Source organism: Fundulus heteroclitus, chromosome 6 (assembly GCF_011125445.2).
Source record: "Fundulus heteroclitus isolate FHET01 chromosome 6, MU-UCD_Fhet_4.1, whole genome shotgun sequence".
NCBI classification, from domain to species: Eukaryota; Metazoa; Chordata; class Actinopteri; order Cyprinodontiformes; family Fundulidae; genus Fundulus; species Fundulus heteroclitus.
The window spans coordinates 12472244-12484576 of NC_046366.1; the positions used below are offsets into that span (position 1 = coordinate 12472244).

Sequence of the window (12333 nt, forward strand, 5' to 3'; positions counted from 1 at the left end):
GGAGAAGTATCTTTGGAGGGCAACTATTACCTGTTTGTTTCACAAAACTGGCTTTCATCAAGTGTTGAGAAAAAAAAATACTCAAAAGATGCTATGTCTGATACGCCAGTCAGCTTCTCTCATATGCAGCTGGGATGAGTGCGGTCTTTTTGGAGGTTTCAGTGTATAAATAAAATAGCCTCCACAATTGTTAATTATTAATTGATTTGTTTGCTCTATGAATTAGGATACCATTACCTTGGGAGTCAAAACCTCTCTCTGACTGAACAATTAGACTCCAACTATGTGTAAAGGACATTTGTTCTGTCTTGTTTCTTTTTATTACACTAAGTTGTTTCTGTCACTCCCAAATTTTCTTCGAGCATTATCTGATAATTAGACAGAAAACAGATGAAGTTGCCAAATGTTTGGTTCCACCTTGCTTTAACACGTAAAACCACCTGACGACCTACTTCAGCAACAGACACTTTTCCTCTGCATAAGCCCAATGTGCCTGAAATGTCCTTCATGATGGCCGTCGGAAGAATGGTTTTCAAATCACTAGAGGAGAGAAAACACAATGAAGCAGAAGTTATCCTAATACGCATAGCTCCCATGGCATATACCCTTGCTTGCTTGTGAGTTTGTTCAGCAGGATGATTTATCTTAACCGGTGCACTTTCATCATACCTCCATTGATCAGAGTTTATCGACTTAAACTGTAAAGCATGCTGTTATGGTGAAGTTTTATGCATTGCTTCTCCCACACTGATGTATGTTAAGCACCGTTTTATATGGGAACTGTTCGACAAAGTGGAGGACTCTATTTATGTCTCTTGTAAAGATTCAAGTACTTCAAGGCAGTTTTTGGCTGCTAAAGAATCGTAGCATTTACATCCTTAAACAATTTTAAATTTTAAGGTGGATGGATAAAGTTACAAATCAAAAACCATTAATATATTCTTGTTCTTGTGGACTGTAGTAGAAGCTTTATGAACCTGCAGGTAGTATGATAGATTAAAATTGAAGGCACTGGTTCCTGAATATCAGTCATCAATCCTCTGCTCAGCTTGAGACTAACAGCTCCGAGCTGCATGTGCATCCTCCACACACCTGATTGTCGATTAAACAGTTTAAATTGTGAGCATGATACTGGGAGTAGGAGTACTCTAAATATTGTTCAGCGCAGGTCTCTTATAAAAAGAGCAATGCTGAATTGTGCTATTAAGATTTGTGATGCAAACAGCAGGACCTCTGACGTGAAGACATTTTAACCTGGTGTCGCTGTCAGAGAATTTTGAATAGTTCAGACATTTAAATTATTAAAAATTAATATTATAGTTATTAAAACCACTTAAAGAGACAGAACTCACTGCCATATGTTCCTGCGGAGCTTTGCATTGCTCGGAGACATATTATGAGTCTAACTAATGACTTAGATACTTAGACTTGTTTGTTGCACATATGCTCCCTCTTATTTAAATAGGAATTTAGTGTTTTTCTCAAACAGAGAAAATCACTGTTATTGCCGTCTTTTGAGGAGGTGTTCAGCCTGTTTGAGAGAGAACAGTCACAGTTTACCGTAGAAGGATCATTGAAAATGAAGCTAGAGATTTAAGCGCCCCTCTCTGCCCCCCCTGTGCCTCCACTTCAGCGCCGTGGGGTGATGACAGGAAAGATAAAAGGGGGAAACAGAGGGATGTGGGGAATATGGCCCGGCAGCTGGGCTCTTTGTTGCCACGTCTCCCTCCTGGAGATAAAAGCTGGTTGTTTATAGGCCTGTCTGTCATGCCTGCCGTTCACTGAGCAATGGAAGACCACAGCAACCCAGACACGAGCCAGTTGTCCAAATTGGTTTTCAAACAGATTAGGTCCTGCTTCCAGACGCCTCTGTCTCGGGCACAACTCCTCATAAATTTCTGATTTTAAGTTGTTCTGGCTGAGACCTCTGACTCCATGTTTTAGGGTCTAAAGATGTAATTCTTGGATAAAACATATCTTCTTAGCAGATGGAATATAGCTGATGTTAATTTTTGGCCTACTATGTCGATATATTTGTCTGGAAACAGAAATAATAGTTTTACTGCAACTCCGACTCACAGGGCTGCCTGAAATAAGAATCTGTTTCCATTCATGGGTAGTTTTATTAAATATTATTGAAATAAAAAACACAAAAACTACACAAACAAAAAAACTCAGTGGGTGGGATGAGTGTCATGTAAAATTACTTCTAACTGATGGTCGTCTCAGGGAAAAAAAAAAGGTTAATAGTAAAAAAGTAAATGGTCACTGCCTGGAATGCTCTGCCAAGAAAATTTGTCACTTCACATTAATTGTTAAATAAATAGCACTTTGAATAAGAGGTGTTTTGGGGAGAAATGGTTGTTTTTCCGATTTAATTTGACAGTTGTGTCTGATGTACACTACCTCAATACAATCCCGGAGACTTGAGCAGGAGAGGCGATGTTTATATGTGCAGAAAAGCTGTCATTTATTTTTCTATATTTACTTGCTAACAGCTACACTGGGCATGAAATGTGACCCAAGTTTATTGTTACAATAATTTGATTGTAACAATAAACTATAACACCTATTAAACTACAACAATTTTTTTTTTTTCTAAATCCCTTGATAATAAAAATGTACTTTCTTTTAAACATGTTTTTAATATTATTGAAGAGAAATTAAAAGTAGTGTCATTTTTGGTAAACAAGACCAAAGACAGGAAGGTTTTAGGTATATTTTCAGTGTAGGAAATCATAAGTGGGCTTCGCTGCTGCCTTACAAGAAGTACCTGGGTGCAAATCCAGGCCGGGGCCTTTCTGCATGTTTGTCTTATTATAACAGCAAACTTCAACAGATTTAAATGGGGTTTTAGATCAACACACAAGAGTGCAAAATTGTGTAAAAAGTGTAAAGAAAATTAATACATGTTTTTTTTACGCATATATCTGCAACATGTGGCCTGCCTTTGGAGTCAGCCCTATATCTAGTCAACACATTTTAGAACCACGTTTCACTGTGATTACAGCAATGGCTGAAGCTCGGTCAGATTGGATAGAAAGCACAGGTAAACATATGTTAATGTTAGAGTTTACAGATTTCCAAAAGGAAACATGCCTTGACTTTGACTGGACCATTCTGATACAGGGTTTGATCTAAACCGTCACAATGTAGCTTTGACTGTATGTTTAGCGCTGTGGTCCTCCATTATACTGTCTCAAATTGTTTCCAGCCTTAATGGGGCTTTCTTGCAGGATCATCTCATATCTAGCTCCATTGACCTCTAAGGCCTTGATAGCTGGATTTACATTGAGATTATGCTCCAGATGGATACTATTAACTAATAAAGAGATTTCTGAAGGCTGTTGAATACAACCTGGATTTTATTCAGGGATATCAGAAATGAGGGGTTCTCAATAGAAATGCATACAACACCGTTCATGTGTTTTATTTGTAAAAAAATGGGAAAATCATATATTATTTTTGCCATTGTTTGAACATTTTGCTTATTTCACATATATAGAACAAAAATACAGTTAATTTTTCAGTAACCCTCTGTGAATATTTCATAAATAATGATTTTAAAGAGAAAATAATTAGGTGAATAACAGCTGTGTTCAAGACACCAGTTTTGCCTTTATCTTATTTCAAATTTATATTTAAAAAAGCTTTGCCTACAATCATGTTCCATGAAGTGGACAAAAGCATAAAAAGCCTTGTATATTTGAGTTTCTGCTGTAATGATTCCGGACATAACTTTGTACTTTGTGAGTCAAAAGAAGTCGATGCTGAAGTTTGCCATGGACAGGTCACTGACTCCTTTAGCGTGCTCATCGCTTCATAATCAGAGACAGTCTCCAGAGGGCCATCGCTCTCAAACGAAAGAGCCGCTCTGGCACGGTGCAGGCTGCAGACAGCCACCAGAGACCCTCATCCTATTGAGTGCCTGACAACTTGTGACATTAGCTGATTGATTTTATTATTGGTTTATTATTGTATCATGTGACTGCTGTTTCATTTATTCCGTGCACAGCACTTTGGTCCTGTGGGTGTTTAAAGTGCTCTATAAATAAAGCTGGTGGGGTATAAGCTATTGCGCTGGAGTTGACCCTCCATCCTGCCCCGCTCCCTCTGGCGGCTCTGGAAGCGTCGCGCTCACAGGCAGAACTCGTGGAGGACTTTTTAGAGCACCATGTCCTCGAAGGACGTTTGCCAACCAGTTAATGGATTCTGTCAAACTTCTACAAGCTCAGGCAGCAAAGGTTGTTTTAGACATGCACCCTAAGAACAGTGCTGTGAAAACGTGGCCACCTCATCACACAAAGATCACCTGAATAAAATACAAAATGCAATTTTCAAATAATGATTTTATTTATCAAGGAAAAAAGCTGTTCAAATCAGCTTGGGCTTATGTAAAACGTAATTTACCCCTAAACCTAATAATTCAAACCAACTGAATAAATATAGCACCAATTCACAACTCGTCATCTCAAGGCCCTTTGACCGAACGTTTACAAATTTTCTAAGGCAATCCAGCAGATTGCATCAAGTCACTGACTTGCAGCATTCACTCCTCTTGGATGAGCATAGCGACACTGGGCAGTGGCTTGCACTGTTTCATTGACATCGTAGTAATAGCCCCTTTTCCATTACAAGCCACAAGATTTAAAACTAAAGACTTTGGTTTCCCAGGGTAAACCAAAGTCTGGGGCTTTTGGGTTTTGGGGTTTCCATTAGCTAGGGACCATTTATGTTAAACAGCTCAATGACGTGTGAGACGTTGTGAGTAAAAACTGCAGTTCTACTCCAGTCCAGCGGGTGGCAGCAAGGAGACAGCGGTCAAACAGAGAAATGCAGAGAAGCTGTTTCCATAGCATATCACTCATACCTTACACAAAGTTTCATAATCCCTCATACTCTGAGAATTCCTCATACCGAGCATGCATGTGGCGACAGTGGAGAGAAAAACTCCCATTCAACAAGAAGAAACCTCCAGCAGAACCAGGCTCATTGTGAACGACCATCTGCCACAACAGGCTGGGGGTTTGAGGTTAGTTGCAGGAAAATCTGAGCCAATAACTATATCTACAAGAGAAACAGGGCTAAGCACTGGAAGACAGGGTCAACTGAATCAACTATAGGAGAACAGGAAGTTGTTGGCAGCAGTAGTTCAGCCGATAAATGTTTCAACATATTCTGCATAAAGAGCAGAATTCATGGTTCCATCAGTTAGAGCAAGCAATCACACCACCACCATGTTTTATTGCCAGCATGGCGTGCTTTTTCTAGAATGCTGTGCTGTTTTAATGCCAAGCATGATATTTAATTACACCTCCCCAAAAAGATCCCCTTGATTTTTCTTCAGTCCACAGAACAATTGTAAAAAATCTTAAAGATCATTAAGCCTTTTTGTGCTTTTTGGTCAGGCAGCGGTTTTCACCCAGCAACTCTCTCATGGATACCATTTTTGCTCAGTATCTGATCTGCAGTAGTTTAGATGTTGTGACCTCCTGGATGGGCCATTAATGCACTCTTGGAGCAATTATCGGTCCACTGGCTACTCCTGGGAAGGTGCAACGCTGTTTTTGTCTCCGTTTGTAGATGATGCCTCTGACTGAAATTCGCTGCAGTTCCCAAGCCTTAAAAAATGGCTTCAAGATCGCTCCTAGACGAAAATATTTAAGTGACTTTGTTTCTTACCTGTTCTTGAATGTCTTCTAACCTGGTGTGTAGCGTTTTGGGATTTTAGACTTCCTTATTTTGTCATACAGATTCTATTCAAGAGATTTCTTGATTGTAATCAGATATGGATGTGACTTATGAAATTGAAAAAAAAAAATGTGGTTAATCACAGTTTATTCATGATTTAACAAGTTGAGACAAATGATTTTCATACAGTCTCAGTAGTTTGGACACGTTAATTCCCCTTAATGACTGAAATCATTATTTGAGAATAGCTTTTTGTGTTTACTCAAATAATCTTCTTCTGATATTAAAATGTATTTGATGGGCTTCCTGGCACAGCCCAAAAATGAGGATGTTAGATTAAGCAATCTCTCTAAATTGCCTCTGGATGACCGTGTGTGCGTGGTGGTTTTTCCTGTGTCTTTGTGTCTCTGCATTGCCCTGTGATGGACTGGTGACCTGCTCAGGGTGTACCTCTGGCTCATCGGCAGCTGGAAATACCCAGCATGGATAAGCGGGTATAGATAATGGATGGATGCATATTTTATAAATTTTATTTAAATGAGGTAGGAGTCTCATTGCCTCACAGACACAACACAGAAATAATTTTGATGGCAGCGCTAACTGACAGACACTGACAGGGTGTCGCGTTTCAGCTGTGTAATTACAAGTCTGAGTGCACCCATCCTCTAATGTAGCTACCTTGCAGAGACATCTCTTCCCACTGCTATCAGCAGGAGGGGCTTCACACCACGGTGGACTGCTTGCATCGGGGAGATACAGTATTAATCACTATGTATGGTGGTAAATCCTTTTATTTACGTGCAGAAATTAGTTTGACCAGACAGGTCTGCTGGGCATTGGTGATGTGATTGAAGACAATTCACTGAGGCTCGTGGCAACATGTAGACACAAGAAATCAAAGCTGCTGTTAGACCTATCCGTGCAAATAAGAAGTAAGGGAAGATTTTTGTTTCCTAGTTCAGTTTTCAATTCAATTCAATTTTATTTATATAGCGGCAATTCATGATACATGTCATCTCTAGGCACTTTACGAAGTCAAATTCAATCAAATCATACAGATTGGTCATAACATTTCCTATCTAAGGAAACCCAGTTGATTGCATCAAGTCTTGACAAGCAGCATTCACTCCTGAAAATGGAGCGTAGAGTCACAGGAGACAGTCGTCTCCATTGTTGATGGCTTTGCAGCAATCCCTCATACTGAGCATGCATGAAGCGACAGTGGAGAGAAAAACTTCCCTTTAACAGGAAAACCTCCAGCAGAACCAGGTTCAGTGTGAACGGTCATCTGCCTCGACCAACTGGGGGTTACAGAAGACAGAGCAGAGACACAGAAAGCACACAAGCACATAATGATCCAGGAATCCATCCTATGTTATACGGTAATGGAGGGTGATCTATCTCCCCTGGATGGAGTCACAGCTAAGAACACGGTTGAAGAAAAAGGAAAATCTCATATTGGATTTTAAATAGTGTAATGAGAACTTGGGTGTCTTTATGTTTCGTCAGACAAATTTCAAATAACTGTTTTGGTTTCTTCTCACCGTGACTTTTTTATGATCACATCATTTATTTCTCTGAAGAGGCCCTGCGTTGCTAAAACAAGCGGTTTCACTCGTTGATCATCAGTTACAGCGCAGGTCAGAAGTCTGAATACACTCATCATTAGCATAAATGCCATCCGTCAGGGGCGTTTAATAATGGATCTGAATCATTCCTGGTACATGACGGAGTGATTATACCATGCACCTTTTCAATTAATTTCAAAAACAAGATTTGCACAAATTTAAATTTATGGATTTTTATGGATTTTTTTTCTAATATACACAAGGTAAAGATTATACATACATACGGACATATCATAATATACAAAGTCATCTTGTACTGAGGACATTTTTTTGATACCGACATCCCTTAAATACAAAATCCACACAAGACAAACAGCTTCTTCCCCCTTACCATCAGCCATAAGACTGGAAAACTATCTTTGACTGTTTTTTCCCTGTATTCATGTGCAGTTCTCTCTGTTTTTACTGTGATATTTTAGCTACTAAAACATTTCATCATATTTTTACACTGCTGCATTTTTATTTGTACAGTTATTGACACTGTTTGCACTTTCCTGAAGTTACTATGATGTATGTGTGCTCTTTTGTGCACTGTATAGTGTTAAATGCGAATGACATCAAGCGTACATCTATGTAGATTCACCCCCAAATATATCTGGATAAATGTCCCTTAGCAAGTTACACCTCAACCACATGTGTTTTGTCAAAATCTACAAGCTTCTGGCTTAATTCTGGGTGAATATTTGACAAATTGTATAAAAAACAGAGGGGCCCATCAACAAAAATGTAACCTTTTGAAATTGTCCATACCTGGTTGTGAACAAGGCATTGTCCAACTTTCAGTCCTATTACTAAAATTTTTTTTTACTTATCTCAAGTGAAGGAGAATTGTTAGTGATACTTATGGAACCACCCAGCAATCTCAACGTACCAAGGCCAATACGAACTCAAAGTAGCAGCTGGATTCCTAAACACGTGTTATGGACATTTGGCCACAATGACGACCACGGTGGTGGATGCATTGTGCTGAAGGTCTGTTTTTATCCAATGTCACTTATACATTGCACAAAGAAGGGTGGAAGAGAGATGAAGGATAACCTCAAAATTCTCTATAAACCAACAGCTAGATGGCGGAAACCTGGACACAGTTGGGTATTGCTGACCTAAACTTTGTTGAACGTTTATAGACAATGCTTAAAAGCCATAGCTGTGCCAGGAAACCAACCAGTTTAAACAAACTCTGCTATTTCTGCCAAGAACTGCGGTTAAATATCAAGCATGAATGGCCCAATGGACATTTATAGCTGCAGAAAATGTGTGATCTAAGTTAGAGCTCATCAGATATTAGCCCAAATTGGATTGGGCGTGGCTCTGACAGCTAACACATCCTATGGAAGCTGCAAGGCTCTACTCAGTCTTTTTCTAAAGTTTGCCATATTTTTAAAAAAAAAATAATGACATTGGCGGTTTGTTTGATTTTTTTTTTTCATACAATGTTAACTTCTCCTTTTCTACAAACTGGCCTGGACCACATTATTTATTAAGTCTTTATGCCTAAAACCGTGGATATGCACTTTCTTTTTACCTTGGCTGTAACCTGTGAGTCAGTGATTCCTTTCACTGACGTCATGAGTAGCTGAGCTGTTCACTCTCCTCTCCTAATTTGTCTTCACTACTGTGGCATGACAGTGTTTTTCATCAGCCGTAGGAAAATACCTGTTTTTGTGTGACCTGCTGCAGAGACTGTCGAAACTCATGCCTATTTTGCCATTACAATGAACTTTTACCACAAGGATGCTCTTTTTTCCACATTCAGTGTGAAAACATTTCTCTGCCCACCCGAGACGCTGTAAAGAGCCCACACACACACACAGAGACAGGCGCGTGAAAAAGGAGCTGGAGACAGCACTGACTTTTCAATTAACTCAGATAAGCCAGAGTAAACGGTTGTCCTACGATGTCATGGCCAAGAGAGGCTTTGCTACATGAGTAGATTATTCAGTAAAATTTGCTCAGTTTATCTGCTGTCAAGGTCACGCATAATTATACATATTTTCTGACTCTTTGTGACACTGGACACAATATAAAGCCTGTAGTTTCATTTTTCAAACACCTTCATTTTGCATGCATTCCTGGATAAAGGAATGTAACGGTTACAATTTTAAATGAAGGCGACTTGCTGCTTACAATGGGGTGAAAGAAAATCTATCATGTTTCATAGATTAAATGTGGATAGCAGTTATGATAAAAGCAGTAACCACGTTTGATTTGAAGAAGAAATATTGGGGACAAATTTACTAGCACCTTATGAGAAATATGTCTAGAAACTGCTCAAATTAATGTATTTTACTATTTCAGGATCACAGTTTCACTTTGAAGATTTTAGAAACATGCAATCAAAAAGTCCTGTTGAAATGACCAATAATGTTCTGTTTTCAGTTTTCTGGAAAAAGTCATCATATACAGTCATATTCAATACATTAGAATATTATTGAAAAGTTAATTTATTTCAGTAACTCAGTTCACTCTGGTCTCGAATATTGAAATCTGGAGTTTTTCTCCAACATTACCATGATGCTCACAATGCCTGGGTCCTCATTCATTTTTAACCAATTAAAACAAGTAAATCAGGATTACTAACTACATGTAGATGTTCTTAGAAACGCTGATCAACTTAAAAAGCAAAATGTAAACAAAAACACACCAGTTTATTCTAAAGGTACCAGAAATGAGTGATTATGTTAAAAATACCTTTTTGTTAGCTTTGAAGTCTTCACTGAACAGAATAAATATGCTCATATTAAAGGGGATGTTTTCAAACACTTTCATCATTACATTGTGCTACTTCAATAATGTATCAAAGCTTATTACTCATTTTTACCTGGGCGCCAAGAAATTTGTCTACATTTGAATAAAGCAGAAAACCCCCGTTTATTAACAAAGAGAAACAACAATGAGAAAAACAACAGTTTCGCAATATTTTTGCTTTGCATTCTTTTCTCTCCACAATAAAAAAAAGCACCATTACAGGATTAATTCAGTTAACAATTTCAATTAAATTTTAATTATATAACGCCAGTTCCCAGCACTTGTAATCTCAAAGCACTTTACAAAGTCAAATACAGTCAAATCATACAGACAAATTGGTCAAAAAGTTCCCATCTAAGGAAACCCAGCAGGTTGCATCAAGTCTTGACAAGCGGCATTCACTCCTCCTGAATGAGCGTAGAGCCACAGGAACAGTCTTCTGCATTGTCCATGGCTTTTCCAGCAATCCCTCATATTGAACATGCATGAAAACACAGTGGAGAGGAAAACTCCCCATTAACAGGAAGGAAAAACCTCCAGCAGAACCAGGCTCAGTGTGAACGGTCATCTGCCTCAACTGGTTAGAGAAGACAGAGCAGAGACACAAAAAGCACAAAGGCAGACATTGATCCAGGAATCCTTTCTATGTTAGAGGATAATAGCAGATGGTTTGCCCTCCTGGATGGTGTCACAACTAACAGAACGCCAGACTAGGTGTGCTTACTATGAAGAGAAAGAGGACAGAGAGAACAAAAGTTACAAGTTGAAATAACAACAAACAATGCAAATTGGGGAACAGTAGGAGAACTCAGCAGAATGAGAAATAGACCCTGATGTCCTCCAGTAGCCTAAGCCTATAGCAGTAAAACTATAGAGGGAGCTCAGGGTAACATGAGCCACTCTAACTATAAGCTTTGTCAAAAAGGAAAGTTTTAAGATTAGTCTTAAAAGTAGACAGGGTGTCTGCCTCAGACCAAAACTGGGAGTTGGATCCACAGGAACACATGTGGATTTTACAGTTTTTATAGGTTGCTTTGACGCAGCAGTCAACTCAAAACCCACATTTTTCAAAACAGTTAACGCAGAGACCTAAATAGTGGCAACAATGGTCAAAATTGCAAATTTTGTTTGCAAAAGGCTCTAACTCTGCCAAAACATTTAAAATATGAACCAAAAGCAAAATTTGCCCTCAAACAACACAACTTGCACACAAATGTTTGAGCCCTTCCAATCATTCGTTACACAAGGGGCAACAAAATACAAAACACCACACTCAATGTGAATCAGTGCAGCATTGCTGGTTCATTGTAGCCAAAGACTGTACGCAGCTTACATGTCAGTGTCATTTGTAGTCAAATTTGCCTTTTTGCAAAAAATTAATCCAGAAGCAAATATGTTGTGATGCAAATTTTATTGATTCTTCATTCTTTTTTTCCAGATAAACAAATTAAATATTCCAAAAAATGAAAGATTCCAACAGAAAATACTAGGGCTGTTTGTTCCTTCTAGTCCATTCTATCCTGACGAATAGGTCACATGGCCTCATCTACGTCAAATTCAATATTTTTGCTTGCGAAGCACCAAGGGAAAAATCTTCCTGCATGCCTGATCCATCCTTGACATGCCTCTGCATCTACATCTTGTGCAGCAGCAGTCATTGTATTGAGCAAGAACATCTGCTCATAGGGGTGGTGATGATATACCTTCCATCGCCATGCACTGAAGAATTCCTCTATAGGAATACATAGAGATGTATATACTGTATAGCAGCAATACCTGCTCTCCCGTCGAAAAACTCTCACCATGGATGCAACCTTGTTTCTGTTGAGAAAAGTTTGGACTCTTTGTCCCGCCCCTCTAAGTGAAAGGCCATGATTTACCACATGATCAATCATAGATGCCCAAATTTCATCTGTAACTTCAGCCCTTCCAGCTACACTGCCACCTCGCACACGGATTCCTCTTCCTCATAATCTTCTTCCTCTGACCCATCTACCTCTTACTCTGACTCTCATCTGCCTTAGAACATCCATGCTTGCAAAGAACAATACACAACATGACACCTTTTACTTACTGTAAAGCCTGCAAACTGACTGCAAATTGAAAAATTGTGTAAAGAAGTGTCAATCAGGTGCCTCAGTGATTTCATTCTGATCAAGAAGTTTCTAAGAGCTTGGAACATATGGTTTCTGTTTTGCTACCACAGCTAAAGCAATGGAGTTTGGACTGCATGAATGACATCTGCGTTAACTGTTTTGCAAAAGGG

General features: G+C 38.9%; 1 protein-coding gene across 1 annotated transcript in view; it reads left to right on the plus strand.

Moving 5' to 3' along the window:
* Positions 1 to 12333, plus strand: part of LOC105934606 (potassium/sodium hyperpolarization-activated cyclic nucleotide-gated channel 2) — a 59375-nt gene that overhangs the window by 9208 nt on the left and 37834 nt on the right. The window lies entirely within an intron of this gene.